The sequence below is a fragment of the Diabrotica undecimpunctata genome, chromosome 1 (assembly GCF_040954645.1).
Source record: "Diabrotica undecimpunctata isolate CICGRU chromosome 1, icDiaUnde3, whole genome shotgun sequence".
Taxonomy (NCBI): domain Eukaryota; kingdom Metazoa; phylum Arthropoda; class Insecta; order Coleoptera; family Chrysomelidae; genus Diabrotica; species Diabrotica undecimpunctata.
The window spans coordinates 178,054,755-178,069,431 of record NC_092803.1 but is presented as its reverse complement, the minus strand read 5'-3'; the positions used below and the strand labels follow the sequence as shown (position 1 = coordinate 178,069,431).

General features: G+C 31.8%; 1 protein-coding gene and 1 non-coding gene across 2 annotated transcripts in view; one reads left to right on the top strand and one right to left on the bottom strand.

The window, feature by feature from the left end:
• Positions 1-14,677, bottom strand: part of LOC140441426 (histone-lysine N-methyltransferase PRDM16-like) — a 255,744-nt gene that overhangs the window by 33,803 nt on the left and 207,264 nt on the right.
• On the top strand, positions 81-187 carry LOC140432945 (U6 spliceosomal RNA). The gene has a single exon (XR_011949851.1). It is a non-coding gene; the product is annotated as a U6 spliceosomal RNA (small nuclear RNA).

Here is a 14,677-nt window from a genome sequence, read left to right as displayed (position 1 = left end):
CAGAAAAAAAAAATAATTCGGAGAACGGAGCGGATTTCAAAAACAATATTCTTGAAAATGGTGATGAAAGTAATTATTCTGTACTCGCTTCGGCGGTACATATACTAAAATTGGAACGATATAGAGAAGATTAGCATGGCCCCTGCGCAAGGATGACACGCAAAATCGTGAAGCGTTCCACTTTTTTATGGTTTCATAGTATATGCATCTGCCAAAGAATACTATTACACCACCTTGACGTAATTCAAAATACGACATTAAGAATAGCTACAGGAGCATTTCGGACCAGCCCAATAGAAAGTTTACGAGCAGAAACTGGAGAGCCATCACTTAAATATAGAAGGATGCACTAATCTCTCACATATGCATTTGCTGCTAATTCTAATCCAAACAATCCATCTAGAAGTAACATATTTACTGATCGTTTTAAAAACCTATATACTGATAGGAACATGAAACCGCCATTCTACGAAAGAGTTAGGCAAACCCTTAGAACTTTACAAATTCCGATACCAAATACCTATTTCAACTTCATAGAAATTCCTCCTCCTTGGACATTAAGCATTCCTCAATCCGATACATCCTTAAATATCTTCAAAAAGAACGATACTTTACACTCCTTAATAAAAAATACTTTCATCAACAAACTAACAAAATTTTCTAAATAATATCATATATATACAGACGCTTCTAAAACATCTACTGGAGTTGGGGCAGCTGGCATTACTCCAAATATTACACTTGAGTATAAACTGCCATCCCTAAGCTGTATACAAACTGGCGAGCTATACGCCATCTATCAAGCTCTTGTTCATATTAACTCCAGCAATATATCAAATGCTCTTATAATTACCGATTCCCTCAGTTTCATCAACACCATTAACCAACTGTACACGAAGCATCCAATTGCTCTTTTAATCAAAAAAGAACTAGGTACCATTCAAAACAATAACTATACTGTACAATTCCTATGGGTTCCTTCACACATTGGCCTCCAAGGGAATGAAGAAGCTGATCGTACAGCCCAACAAGCCAGGAACAGTGAAACCGCAAGTGAAGTGAGAGATGTAGTTCTTAACAATTTAAAATCATTTATTAAAGTGAAAGTAGAAAATCTGTGGCAAAACCAGTAGGACAGTTCAACTTCAAAACTTTGCGAAGTAAAAATGTTTGTAAAACCGTGGAAATCTAAAATTCCCAACAGAACTTACCAAGTCATTGTTACTCGTCTTCGTCTAGGACATACCCGACTTATCCACGGACACATAATTGGTCACACTAATCCCACTTTATGTAAAAACTGTAATATCCCACTAAGTGTTAATCATTTACTTGTAGAGTGTTCAAGATACCAGTTACAGAGACAGAACAACCACATCATCGGATCAACAAATGAAACATTAGGAGAACATTGTAAAATTGAACATTTGGTAAAATTCCTTAAATATATCAATGTATTTAACAAAATCTAAAATTTGTAAATAAATTATCATATGTATTATGTATTATATATGTCGCTAATAACCTCAAAGGTTGATGCGACTATTTTGTAAAATAAAAAAAAAGTAATTATTCAGAGAAGAATGAAACAGAAAAAAATAAACATTCTAAGAATTCATAAATCCAGACAAAGAAAGCGGTACGTTTTTTAATAAAGGTAAACTAAACGCTAAAATATAGTACAATGCAGACTATTTCAGCTTTAAATTGAAGATAATTAATAACTTTCATCAGTATGAAACTTTGATATTCGTCCTTCTTTGAACAAAGTGCTATATACTCGAAAATATTCATTTATAACTTTATGGTGTCACAATTTATACCTTTTTATTTTCATTGCTTTGTTTAACTTGTGTTTAAGCGTACGAAGACAGAATTATTTGTAACCAGTGCTCCATAATATTACCGCTTGGGAAATAAGTTACTTAACACTGTTAGAATCTGTTATAACTGTGAACAACAAGAAAATATGTATTAACGAACGTAAGCGATGTAGAGAATCGTTAGAGAAACAAGTTCCAAATATGATTAAGTTTTCCAGTGATAAATATCAGGATGTAGAAGTGGGCACAACAGTTCGTGTACCAATTCGTGTACCAGATGTAGACTCCTCGTAATATTTGAGCTGTGGTTAGCAATGTAGAAGATAGTCTCTTTAAGCTTTGCAAGTTCCTAATTTATTTAAATTTAATTTATATCAACATGTATATTGAACTGATTCAATAAAAGAGAAGGAAATAACTCTCAGACAAGTTGCAGCGGGAAAATGCATATTAGGCAGTCAAGGTTACAGGCGTTGCCAATGCAAAGTTGTCAAAATAAAAATGATCAGTCTTCAAAAGTTGTTTTAAATAAAAAACAATACATCATGGATAATTTTATTTATTTATCAACATTGTCCATTTGCTTCTGGCCACTGTCGTTATTGACAGGTTATTTAAGAAAACTAATTTTAAGTTAATTTTTTACAACATTGGACAATAGCTAACATCATTGTCGTTTAAGGCCTGGCATTGTCGTAAATCACCAGGGAAAATTGAAATTCACGACAATATACGGTCTTTAACGTAAATGTCTAATTTACAAAAAGTTTTTTCTGAAATAAGTATACATAACATTGTAAATAGAAATAATATAAATAATTTTTAATTATCTAAATATAAAAAATGATATCATCCTTAGCTTTCTACAAAAAAAATTAGAGCAATTTTTCTACACGAGTAAAGAAATCATTGTTTCGGTAAGTTTACTGATAATTAAAACATCCTTTCGTTAATGAAAACCAATCAAGTAATGAACAGAAAGATTTATGTTAAAGTTTATGCAAGGAAAGTTATATTAAACTACATCTCTTAAAAAGTTTTTGAGAAAACTGTACTGATACATGTAATGAAAATAATTATTCAGAGAAGAATGAATCAGAAAAAAATAAACATTCTAAATAATTCATAGAGTCATACAAAGAAAACGGTACGTTTTTTAAGGTGAACTAAATGCTAAAATATAGTACAATACAGACTATTTCAGTTTTAAATTCAAGATAGTTAATAACTTTCATCAGTATGAAACTTTGATATTTGTCCTTCTTTGAACAAAGTGCTACATTCTTGAAAATATTCATTTATTACTTTAATGTGTCACAATGTATACCTTTTTATTTTAAATGCTTTGTTTACCTTGTGTTGTAGTGTATGAAGACATAATTATTTGTGACCAGTGCTCCATAATATTACCGCTTGGGGAAAAAGTTAACACTGTTGAAATCTGCTATAACTGTGAACAACAAGAAAATATTATTAACGAACGTAAGCGATGTAGAGAATCATTCGAGAAACAAGCTGCAAAAATGATTAAGTTTTCCACTGATAAATATCAAGATGTAAAAGTGGGCACAACAGTCTGTGTACCAATTCCAGATGTGGACTCCTCGTAATATTTTAGCTATGGTTAGCAATGAAGAAGATAGTCTCTATAAGCTTTGTAAGTTCCTAATTTATTTGAATTTAATTTATAACATGTGTATATTATTTTAGGTACAAAAATGGTATATTTAAACAGTTTGTAAAGTCTCCGTTTGATCCATGTAGCGGAAAAATAGTTTTAGTCTTTAGTTAGTTTTATTGGAAAATATAACTGATTCAATAAAAGAGAAGGAAATAACTCTCAGACAAGCTGCAGCGGGAACATGCATATTAGGCAGCCGAGGTCACAAGCCTTACTAATGCAATGGTGGTTGTAAAAATAATAAGTGTACATGTCATGCAAAAAATAAAATTTGTAATTCAAAATGCCATGGTTCACTATTCTTTAAAAATAAAAATAATCACTCTTCAAAAGGTGTTTTAAATAAAAAATAATACATCCTGGATAATTTTATATATTTATCAACATTGTCCATTTGCTTCTGGTCCCTGTCTTTATTGGCCAATAGCTAATGCCATTGTCGTTAATCACGTCAATATCCAATTTACGTTATTGTCCATAACATATAAATACATAATTATATATGTTACAATGTGATACAAGAAATACTTTTAAATGTTAAACACTAATTACCAAGAGTTTTTTCTAGAATAAGTATGCATAACAATATAAATAGAAATAATATAAATCCTTTTTAATTATCTAAATATAAAAAAAATAATATCATCCTTAACTTTCTATAAAAAAAATTAGAGCAATTTTTACACACGAGTAAGGAAATCATTGTTTCGGTAAGTTTACTGATAATTAAAAAATTAACATCCTTTCGTTAATGAAAACCAATCAAGTATTGAACAGGAAGATTTATGTTAGTGCGAGGAAAGTTATATTAAACTACATCTCTTAACAAGCTTTTGAGAAAACTGTACTCATCATAAACTTTTTTATGATGCTATGTATGTATCCAGTATTGTATTATTGGTGATTTATCATATTTAATACCATCAAATTTTAAAAGTAGATTTTTAGACATAGATTAGAAAAAACAGGCATTATTTCAGAGAAAAAGTCAATGACAAGTAAACAGGAAACGGAATACATGCAGTTTTACAAAGAATTAAAAATAATCACGGGGAACGTTTTTTTTTCTTCCTACTCTCTTCCTACTCTCCCGAAGTAAATGTTATATTCTTTGTCTATGGTTACGGGTGATAAAGCTCATACCTGTTGTGAATTAAATTTTTTTTTATTAATTCGTAGAAGCTTTTTTAGTTTCATTTTATCGATCTATCAAAACTAAAAACATTTTTTTTGTAATAAAAAATATAATAAAACTTTATATTCAAATAAAATTATATATTTATTCAATACAACTTTTACAAAAGATATTTGAATGATTAGGACAAATAAACCTCTTACATGCTTGACATCTTGTACAAGATTTTCTGTCTTTTTCCCATCCGCAGTCTTTACACCTTCCACGTTTTGGACTTTAATTTGCATTTCCACTTGTTCCAGCTACTGCATGTAAATTGATTTGGGTTTTTTGTGGAACGTTTTTTGTAATTCGGGTAGTTCGGCATTTTTCTTTTAAATTATATGCCAATTCTTTTAAATAAAAAGCCTTATTGTATGTAGTTTGTTCCTATTATATTGAGGCTGTACATGCATATATAACACGTATGCGGTAATTACCGCCAAATCTAAAATATTATAAAATAAGCAAAGTGGCTACCTTCTAGTTCCTCTTTTGAAGGTATAAGCTGACGCTAATTTATCTGTTGTATCTACACCTCCTTTGGTTCTATTGTATTCTAAAATAATGTCTGGTTTCTTATGCTCTTGCAATGACACCTGGTCATCTAAATACATCGAGGACAAAAGAATAACAGATTTACCCTTTTTAAGATTATATGAAACTAAAGTCACATTCTTCTAATACCCAAAAATTGATGACAGGGCTTCTTTACTTTTATTTGGTCGATATTCAACTGGAATAAAAGTTTTGTTCTTTCGTAATGTTCCAATTAGTGTTAGTTTAGGTTTTATTAATTCAGTCGCTAAATGGTAGTCAGTAAAAAAATTATCCGTGGTTATGTTTCGCCCAGAATTCTGAACATCTTTTATAAGTCGTAAAACCACATTTCTGCCCTGATGTACGTCACGGGGCTGATTTTCTGCTTTTCCTGTACACTTCTGCATACACATACGCAGTTTTGAAATCAGATAAAAGCCGTAATTTAATTCCATATTTCCCGAGTGGTTTTGTTGGAATATACTGTCTGAAGGGACACTTACCTCTAAATGGTACAAGTTGTTTGTCGACAGTGAGGCTTTCATATGGAACAAACATTTTGGGGAGTTGTGCTACAAATAAAATCAAAAAACCTTCTAATTGGAACTAACTTGTCGTGCCTCCGTAGAATAAGTGTATCCTCTTTATTATCAAATCGCAAAAAGCAGCTGATGTTACAAAATCGTTTCAGAGACATAGTAGCTCTAAAAATGGGCCTACCGTCAGAATTACTCCAAAGTTTCTGCAGAGATTCTCCAACACCTTTATGAACACCAGCCAGAAGAAGTAAACCTTAAATAAAAATGCAAAATTTTAAGTTAATTTATTTTATGTTATTAACTGTTATGAAAGTATATACCTATAAAAGCTTCTAACTCTTCCAGTGACATTTCTTTTACAATTAACATTTTTTCATTACATATCCGACCACGTTCTCTGTTAGCTTCCACTAAGAGTAAATTGAGCATTTCATCAGTGAAAAACAATCTCATTGAAGATATAGGTTCGTCGATAATTCGTTGAGTGGCATATCTGGTGGGACCTGGCACAGGATTAAGTGTATTGATGGATCTACACAATATACAACGCAATTAGTAAAACCCACAAATTTAGTAAGAAAATATGTGTAGCACTTAAGCCACCACTTACTCCTCGCGTGACTGAGGTGGTGGATATTTGTTCCAAACTGTCTCATCGCGAGCAGTATATTGTAAATCTTCTTGTTCACGAACTTCTATTTTATTTTCCAAATTTTCGCTTTCATCTTTGTGATCATCAATCGTAGATACATGATCTTCGTCAGAAAATTCTTTATCTACTAACTCTTCATCACTAGTGACGGTTGCTAAATTGGTAGATTCATCTTCATTTTCTGAGTCTTCTTCAAGGAGTTTTCGTAATTCCTCTTCCCTGAGTCCTGTCCTGGAGCTCATTTTTTAGCAAGCGCTTATTATTCTGTTTTTCACAAATGATTGCACACCACACTCTCAACTCTAAACTTCAAGTGATCAAGTCTGGTACAACACTGAAGATACTCGACAAACGCTTCCGAAAATAGAACCCATAAAATCGAATCACCCTTGATCACAATCAGAAAAATAAACAAAACAAACATCACGTACATTTGGAAACACTTCTGGGTACAGGTGGACCCATAAACAACAGATGTGTTTTTTTCATTTCAAAGAAAACCAAACTGATATTTCAAAACGCAAATACGTTAAATTGTATATAAACCTTATCTTAAGAATATCAAACATCACGTCTTAAGTTTACGATATAACAAATATATAAACATCTGAATTTTACTACTGGATCCAGGCGTACCCAGAGACAATACAAAGGTTAAATGAGGCCTGATTTTTATTCTACGTAAAATGAAATATGACGCTTCAGATGTTGTATATGGAGGGATAAAATAATGTTAAAACTAGAAACACTGAAATAATCACAAAATAATAAATTAATATAAACATGCAGGATGTACAAAAAACACTTTACAAATCATAGCGACACTAAACAATAGAGAATTTGTAGGTAAATATGGGATATCCAATGAACTAATATTTATTTATAAAGGTTTAGTTTTTCATTACAATTACTATTTACAATAATTTACATAAAATACATTTAATAATTCTTATAGCCTTTCCATACATTTCTTAATCAGTTCCTTCCATTAATTTCTGTCCAACGCTTTTTTTTCCAATTCTCAATATTACTTTTTTGGAAGTGTTCCATATTAAAGTTTATTTTAGCAGATAAACAACAAGTTTGTATACAAGAAAATCGTATATAGATGTATTACTCGTCTTAAAGCTAATTACCGAGAATGTACTTGATGCCAGTTCCAAGAACTGTCATCAAGATGAATCCAAGTTCCCTTGGATATCATCAAAACTACTATAAAAATCTACCAAAACAAAATAAAAGGAAGTCAGAATAAATGGACAATGCTGCTAAAAATAGGATACTTAAATCCTGAGCGCCCAAAATCTCACCTGCTAAGACAATGAATGGCGTCCTTATAAAAAGAAGAATATTTGTGTAATTTATGTAAAAAGGTAGTTTTGGTTTGCCAAATAACTTGACTCATATCACCTTTTTGTTTGTCGCGAAATATTTTCAAGGCAAAATTTTTTAAAAATTTTCTTAATTAATCTCAGAAGTCAAATTTGGCATAATGACAACTGTTTCAATAATTCAAACCTCCAATAACTCAATTTTTAGTGATGTTTGTACCAAATCTACTGTTCTATCATCTAAAACTAATTTACCATCTAAACAACATTAACAACCATTCCCATTAACAACATTAGATATGCCAGATCTTAGCCGAAAATATTGAAGATCTTCAGAGACTGGTGATCAGAATAGCGGAATATGGAAAAGAGTACGGTCTAACAATGAACGGCAAGAAGACGAAATTTATGATAATATCGAAAACTCAAAGAAATAACGAGAATCTTTTAATAAACGGAACCAACGTCGAACAAGTGGACAAATTTGCTTATCTGGGAACAATGATTAACTCCACAAATAATTACATTCAGAAGATCAAAATCAGAATAGAAAAGGCTAGAGCAAATTTCAACAAAATGAGAAGAGTGCTATGTATAAGGGATTTAAAATTGGAAATAAGAGTTAGGTTGGTGAGGTGCTAGGTTTTTTCAACTTTGTTTTATGGAATGGAATCTTGGATCTTGAATGCGAAGTCAATGAAAAAACTGGAATCATTTGAGCTGTGGGTGTATAGAAGAATTCTGAAAATTTCGTGGACAGAACACAAAGAGGTTCTGAGAACGATGAATAAAGAAATAGAAATTTTAAATACAACTAAAACAAGAAAATTGGAATATCTCGGACATACTACACGTGAAAAGAATACACCTTGCTCCAACTGATTACGCAGGGAAAGATCCAAGGAAAGAGAAGCATAGGAAGGAGTAGAATGTCATGGCTGCGCAACCTGAGAGAGTGGTACGGATGTACATTAAATGAACTTTTCAGAGCAGCCGTCTCAACAGTCCGAATGGCTATGATGATTGCCGAACTCCGCCGCGGAGATGGCAGTTGAAGAAGAAGAAGATATGCATCTAGTGCAAAAAACGAGTGTGTATTCAATGCGCAGAAGATGAGTAAAGAGTAAAGAAAATGATGTACTTTGATATTCGTTATCTTATGTTTAATTTACTTTTTCAGGTGTGTATTTACTTCACTTACAATTTGTTATATCTCCATAAGAAATACTAGATCTGTATTAATTAATAATAATTTATAATTATTTTTTTACTGTAAATTTTTTAAGTGTTACACTTGGTTTATATTTTCAGTTTCCAAAGATATTTTTTTTTTGTTAGAATAAATCTGAATTAGATTTCGCTCTCAAAAATTGCAATAATACCTCCCCAGGGATTGATCAAATCAAATACCCTATGTTAATCAACCTACCAAGAGCCGCTAAAGATCTGCTGTTACAGGTATTTAATAACATCATTCAAAATAACATCGTTATTGATTCATTTAAAAACGCCATTGTGGTTCCTATCCTAAAGTCTGGTAAAGATCCAAATATTGCAAATTCATACAGACCAATATCGTTACTTTCCTGTGTTTTTAAAACTCTAGAGAGACTCATAAAATTTAAACTGGATTGGTGGTTACAAAAAAATAATTTGCTACCAGAAAATTAGTTTGGTTATAAAAGAAGCTTTGGAACACTAGATGCTCTAACAACCATTGTGGTAGATGTACAAAATACCTTAACCAGAAACAACTATTTAACAGGACTATTCTTGGATATTGAGGGAGTATACGAATCAGTTTGCTTGTCAACTTTAAGAAATAAAATGGTTAATTTATTTCATATGCCAATCGCATTCGTGGATACAATAATTGGATTTTACACAAAGAGGATCATCTATGTAAGAGATCATAATTACAAGGTAATTGGACCGCGATATAATTATCAAGGTATACCACAAGGCTCAGTTTTATCTTCAATCTTATTCAATACATACAGCTCTGACAAACATAACATCCAAATAAATAACAGTTCATTCAAAATCGTACAGTATGCCAACGATTTCTGCATCTATACAGAAAACAAAAAATATGAAACCTGTATACAAAGCCTTAGCAAAGTATGTGAATCCCTTTTTTCATGGTTCTTAGACAATGGTCTCAATTTATCTATAGAAAAATCAGTAGTATCTATCTTCACAAGACATAACATTCCTACAAATGAAAATATCATTCTGAACGATCAATGTTTTAAGCTTCAAAATCATGTCAAATATCTAGGCCTTATTTTGGATAAGAAGTTAACTTGGAGACAACACATAGAGTACATGCTTAATAGATGTAACAAAGGCAGCAATTTCCTCAGAATGACAAATAAAACGTGGTGGGGTTGCGACGTAGAAACATCCTTGTTGTTTTATCGCGCATATATACGATCTATTCTAGATTACGGTGCTACTCTTTATGGTTCCGCCTCTAAGAACCTTTTAAGAAAAATCGACACGTTTCAAAATTCTATTATGAGGGTATGTTTGGGTGCAATGAGATCAACCCCTATACAACCCTTATATGTTGAAGCCGCTGAGCTACCCCTGGAAAATAGAAGAAATTTTTTAAGTGAAAAAAGCCTTCTTAAAATTCTATTAACTAATTCCCAGTTATTTTCAAGCGTCCGTCAACTTATCGAGTCAGATCTGACAAACAAATATTGGGAGAAAAAACCTTCCCCGCCTTTATGCATGGCATTACAGAATAATCCTATTTTTTTCAAGAAATTGGACACGGTTGACAGAAGCTTAGACTACCATTCTTTATTCCACAGAACTCAGGTTATAATACCCACTTATAGTGAGAACACCATTATGAGTAGCAATCTTCTAATATCTCGACTGCAGAAATATAGGGAAGCCACAGTAATATACACGGACGCATCAAAAACAACAGAAGAGACTGGATGCGCATACTTTTTACCTGCTACAAACGTAGAATTCAAGTATAAACTACCATATGAATGTTCAATCTTTTCTACGGAATCAATAGCTATACTTGAGGCTATAAAATATGTTAAAAACACCTGTAATAGACATATCTTAATTCTGTCAGATTGCCTTTCAATTTTGCAGAGCATAAAAAACATTGAATTGCCCTCAACATTTAGCAACCCCTACATATTTGAAATAAAAGACCGATTGTATGATTTATCTTCTACTGGAGTCAACATAAAATTTATTTGGGTCAAAGCACATATTGGTCTCAAACACAATGAATATGTAGATCACTTGGCTAAAATGAGTGTAACAACTGGCTCTACGTTAAAATATATGCTTAACACATCAGATGTTACTACGATTTTCAAAAAAAATCAGAAACTTAGATGGAAAGAGCAATGGAAACATTACTGTTCTACAAACCATAAAAGGTATACCTCTTTACAACCAACTTTACCTCAAACAACCTGGTTTCAGAATTTCACAGCTCCTCGTAAATATATTACTACTATAAATCGAATACGCTTTGGACATGCATGCTACCCATGCCATTTATTTAAAATTAAAGTCATCGATGATGATAGTTGCAAACATTGCGGCAAGCTAGGTGACCTCGATCACATCTTCTTTGAATGTCCTAAATTTATTCAGCATTCAAACTCCCTGTATACAAAATTAACTAAATGCAATACATACGCTCCATATAATATACAGTCCTTGTTAGCCATAGGTTCTGTAACAATATATAATTTAATTATAGAATTTTTGTCAGACACATGCATAGCTTTATAAATCTGGTACTCGTTCATGAAAATTTTCATGAGCGTGTATAGGGTTAGACTTGTACCCTTTGTTTATCCTATATGTAACAATACCTTATCCGTGGTCCAGTATTGTTTGTCTGTTAAAATAAATGTCTTGACGAACCCCTAGACGAGAAGCGAGTGTCCTTGTATTTTCCTTCGACGTGTTCTTCTATTAATTATTCGTCTATTTCGTTTTAGGGATATCGCTGTGCATTTGTCTGAGAGAAATAATCTGTACTTATCTGTGTATACTTTTTTAAGGAATATATTATAATCTTTCGGGACTGGCTGAATGACGAAAGTTAATGCCACAAAAAAAAATATTTTTTTTTGAATTACTTTGTGTTGGTTTTTGATATTTATTAAAAATATAGTATTGTAAATGAATGTAATTAAGACGTTTAAAATATGTTTAACTAAATTTCACAAAAAGCATACAAAAAAATTGTTTTTATTTAGGGTAGTCTCACAGACGACATGTCAGTAATTGTGTTCTAATATTTATATGTCAGCACTTAAGGGTTAAGTTCTTTCTTAAAACTATGTAGGGATTCTTGTGCATTTTATATTTAGATTCTCCTAAATTTATAGCTGATGATGACAGATATGTCGAAACGCATCTTATGTATTAAAAAATTAAAATTAATTAACAATTTGTGATTTTACTTAGAGTTAATAATTGTATTATATTTTTTTTTGTTTTCGTTGATGATACCTTTGTATATAAAATAAAAATTCTATGCAGACAATTCTACAGATTCAATTAGTATCCTCTTAACTGCGATTTTATTTTATTTTTATAATAATAGCATTATAATAAAGATTTCGATTTTTTCCTGCTCCGTATTTTAAGTTTAGCTTTTATTACTAATTTGGGCAGTTAATTGTATTGACAGAAAAAGTCTTCTATCTCTAGCACGCCTGACCTGAACCTGTATGTTAAATTTACAACTATTTTAAGGTAGCACCGCGAAGATCATTTCCGCATCAGAAGCGAAGTTCATCTCCAAAAATAAAAAAAGGGCTTCCGTTATCGGCTCCAGCAGAGTGTGGTAATTGCAATTAACGATCAAGTAGAAGTTTCTCTGCCTTTATTTGAATGTAAAACAACACAAATTAAATTACAACAAAAAACAATTACTTGCGACAAAATGATTTTACTTGCTCTGATTCATTTACCTATCAGTCTTGAAGAATTTACAGAGCCGACGGCAAAGAAAGTCCTGCCAGTCTAATAATCGCTTGATACACGCCGCACGATCTCCGTAATAATGTCATTTTAGAGCTCTGCTTCACGTGCCAAACACTGTAGGCGGTTATATTTAAATACCTTTCACTCTAGGATTATTTGAGGTATTATATCTGCTTCATTATTGTAACTACCTACTTGATTGTGTCAATAATGCTAACTATATTGCTTATTTGATTAATACGAAACACTACCGTACAGAAAAAAGCATATTATGTGTGTATAAAGGAATCGCGATTATACGATATAGGAATTATGCGTTAATTGGTCTAGATTTTACAAAAGTGTTACGTATTTATTTGCTTACATCTTTTTAATTTCGATTCCATTGGATTACACACTTACAGCTAATATAATAACCGATTTTGTTGATTTTAAAGATATATCTGTTTTATAAAAAACATCCTTATCCGAAAAAAAAAAAAAATTATGTATAGGTATGAATAAGTTAGAATTTTTTTCCAAAAGCTATCTATTACAAATTGGTTGTACTGCAGCCAATTCGCTTATTCTACATATTTCATTTATTGATGAAACACATTCCCGAAATCTGGTACTCTGTATCAGGTTGTACAATGTAAGAATGCCATATGTTTTTGGAAGAACTTAATATTCTTAGTAGCCTTGAAATAAAACGACGCATTAAGATAACCAGAAGCTCTTTCAATATGATTAAAGCGGTATTATGCAATGGAAAACTGGGAATAGCAATCAGAACTAGAGTATTGGGATGTTACGTATTCTCTGCACTGTTATATGATGTTGAAGCCTGGATAATTACAGATACAACTGAAAAAGAGACATGCCAGCTTTGAGATGTGGTGTTATCGAAGAATGTGGAAAATATCATAGGCATAACACGTAACAAATACCTAAACATTAAGAAAAATGAAAAAAGAAAATACTTAGCACTACTAAGGACAGAAAAATGAGCTACTTTGGTCACATATTAAGAAATGAAAAATATGAGTCGATGCGATTGATTATACAAGGGAAAGTGGAACGAAAATGGGGAACGGAGAGACGACGCACGTATTGGAGTCTCCAAAATGTGTTTTTTGTATGCGATCTAGTTTTTTTTCTGGCTTAGCTTTACTAAGATGAACATTAAGAATACTTTTAAAAAAACAGGCATATGTCCTATAAACGAAGATGTTATTTCAGAAGAAGCATTACGGTCTTCATCTTTAAGTCACACAGCTCCTTCTTATTCAGTTTTAACTCACGCGTAATATGGAACTTCTGCTTTAAATCCTTAACTCACAGTCGATCATATTTTAAAAACACCAAAAGCTTTAAAACGGCCAGATATGTCAAGAAGGAATGGAGCCAAATGGATTCAGTGCTTATTTTGACACCATACCACAATTTCCATAATATCTGGCATAATACCTGGCGTACTATGTCGCCAATTTACCTAAGATAAGTTTGTATGTTAATTTGACGTTTACTATCAATATTATTTATTTTTTGTTAAATTAACCCTTCTAAACATTTACTACAAATAATAAGTAACATTATAAAGCAAAATTGACTTTTTGCTTAGTTGTCGAATTCTTATATTACTAGTACTTACTTTCATTTTTATCACCCTATATCCTTACCCTATGTTGTATTCGTATTTAGGCTTTTTTTTTTAATTTTGGACGGTACTTTCTGGCACTCCTAATACCAGGTCATGACCGAGGTATTTTGTAGCCGATCTACTTTTGCTAAATTCATCAGTTCACCCATACCAGGAAGACATTGTTACATTCCTCCAGTATACCGAGGATTTCTTAGCATTTCCACACTAGTCTTGAATCAACCTTAGAGCTCCTTAGACTCTCTTTTTTCAGTTTTGGGATACTCGGACGGAGTGTAGTGTTCATCATGATGTCGTATAAAGTTCATC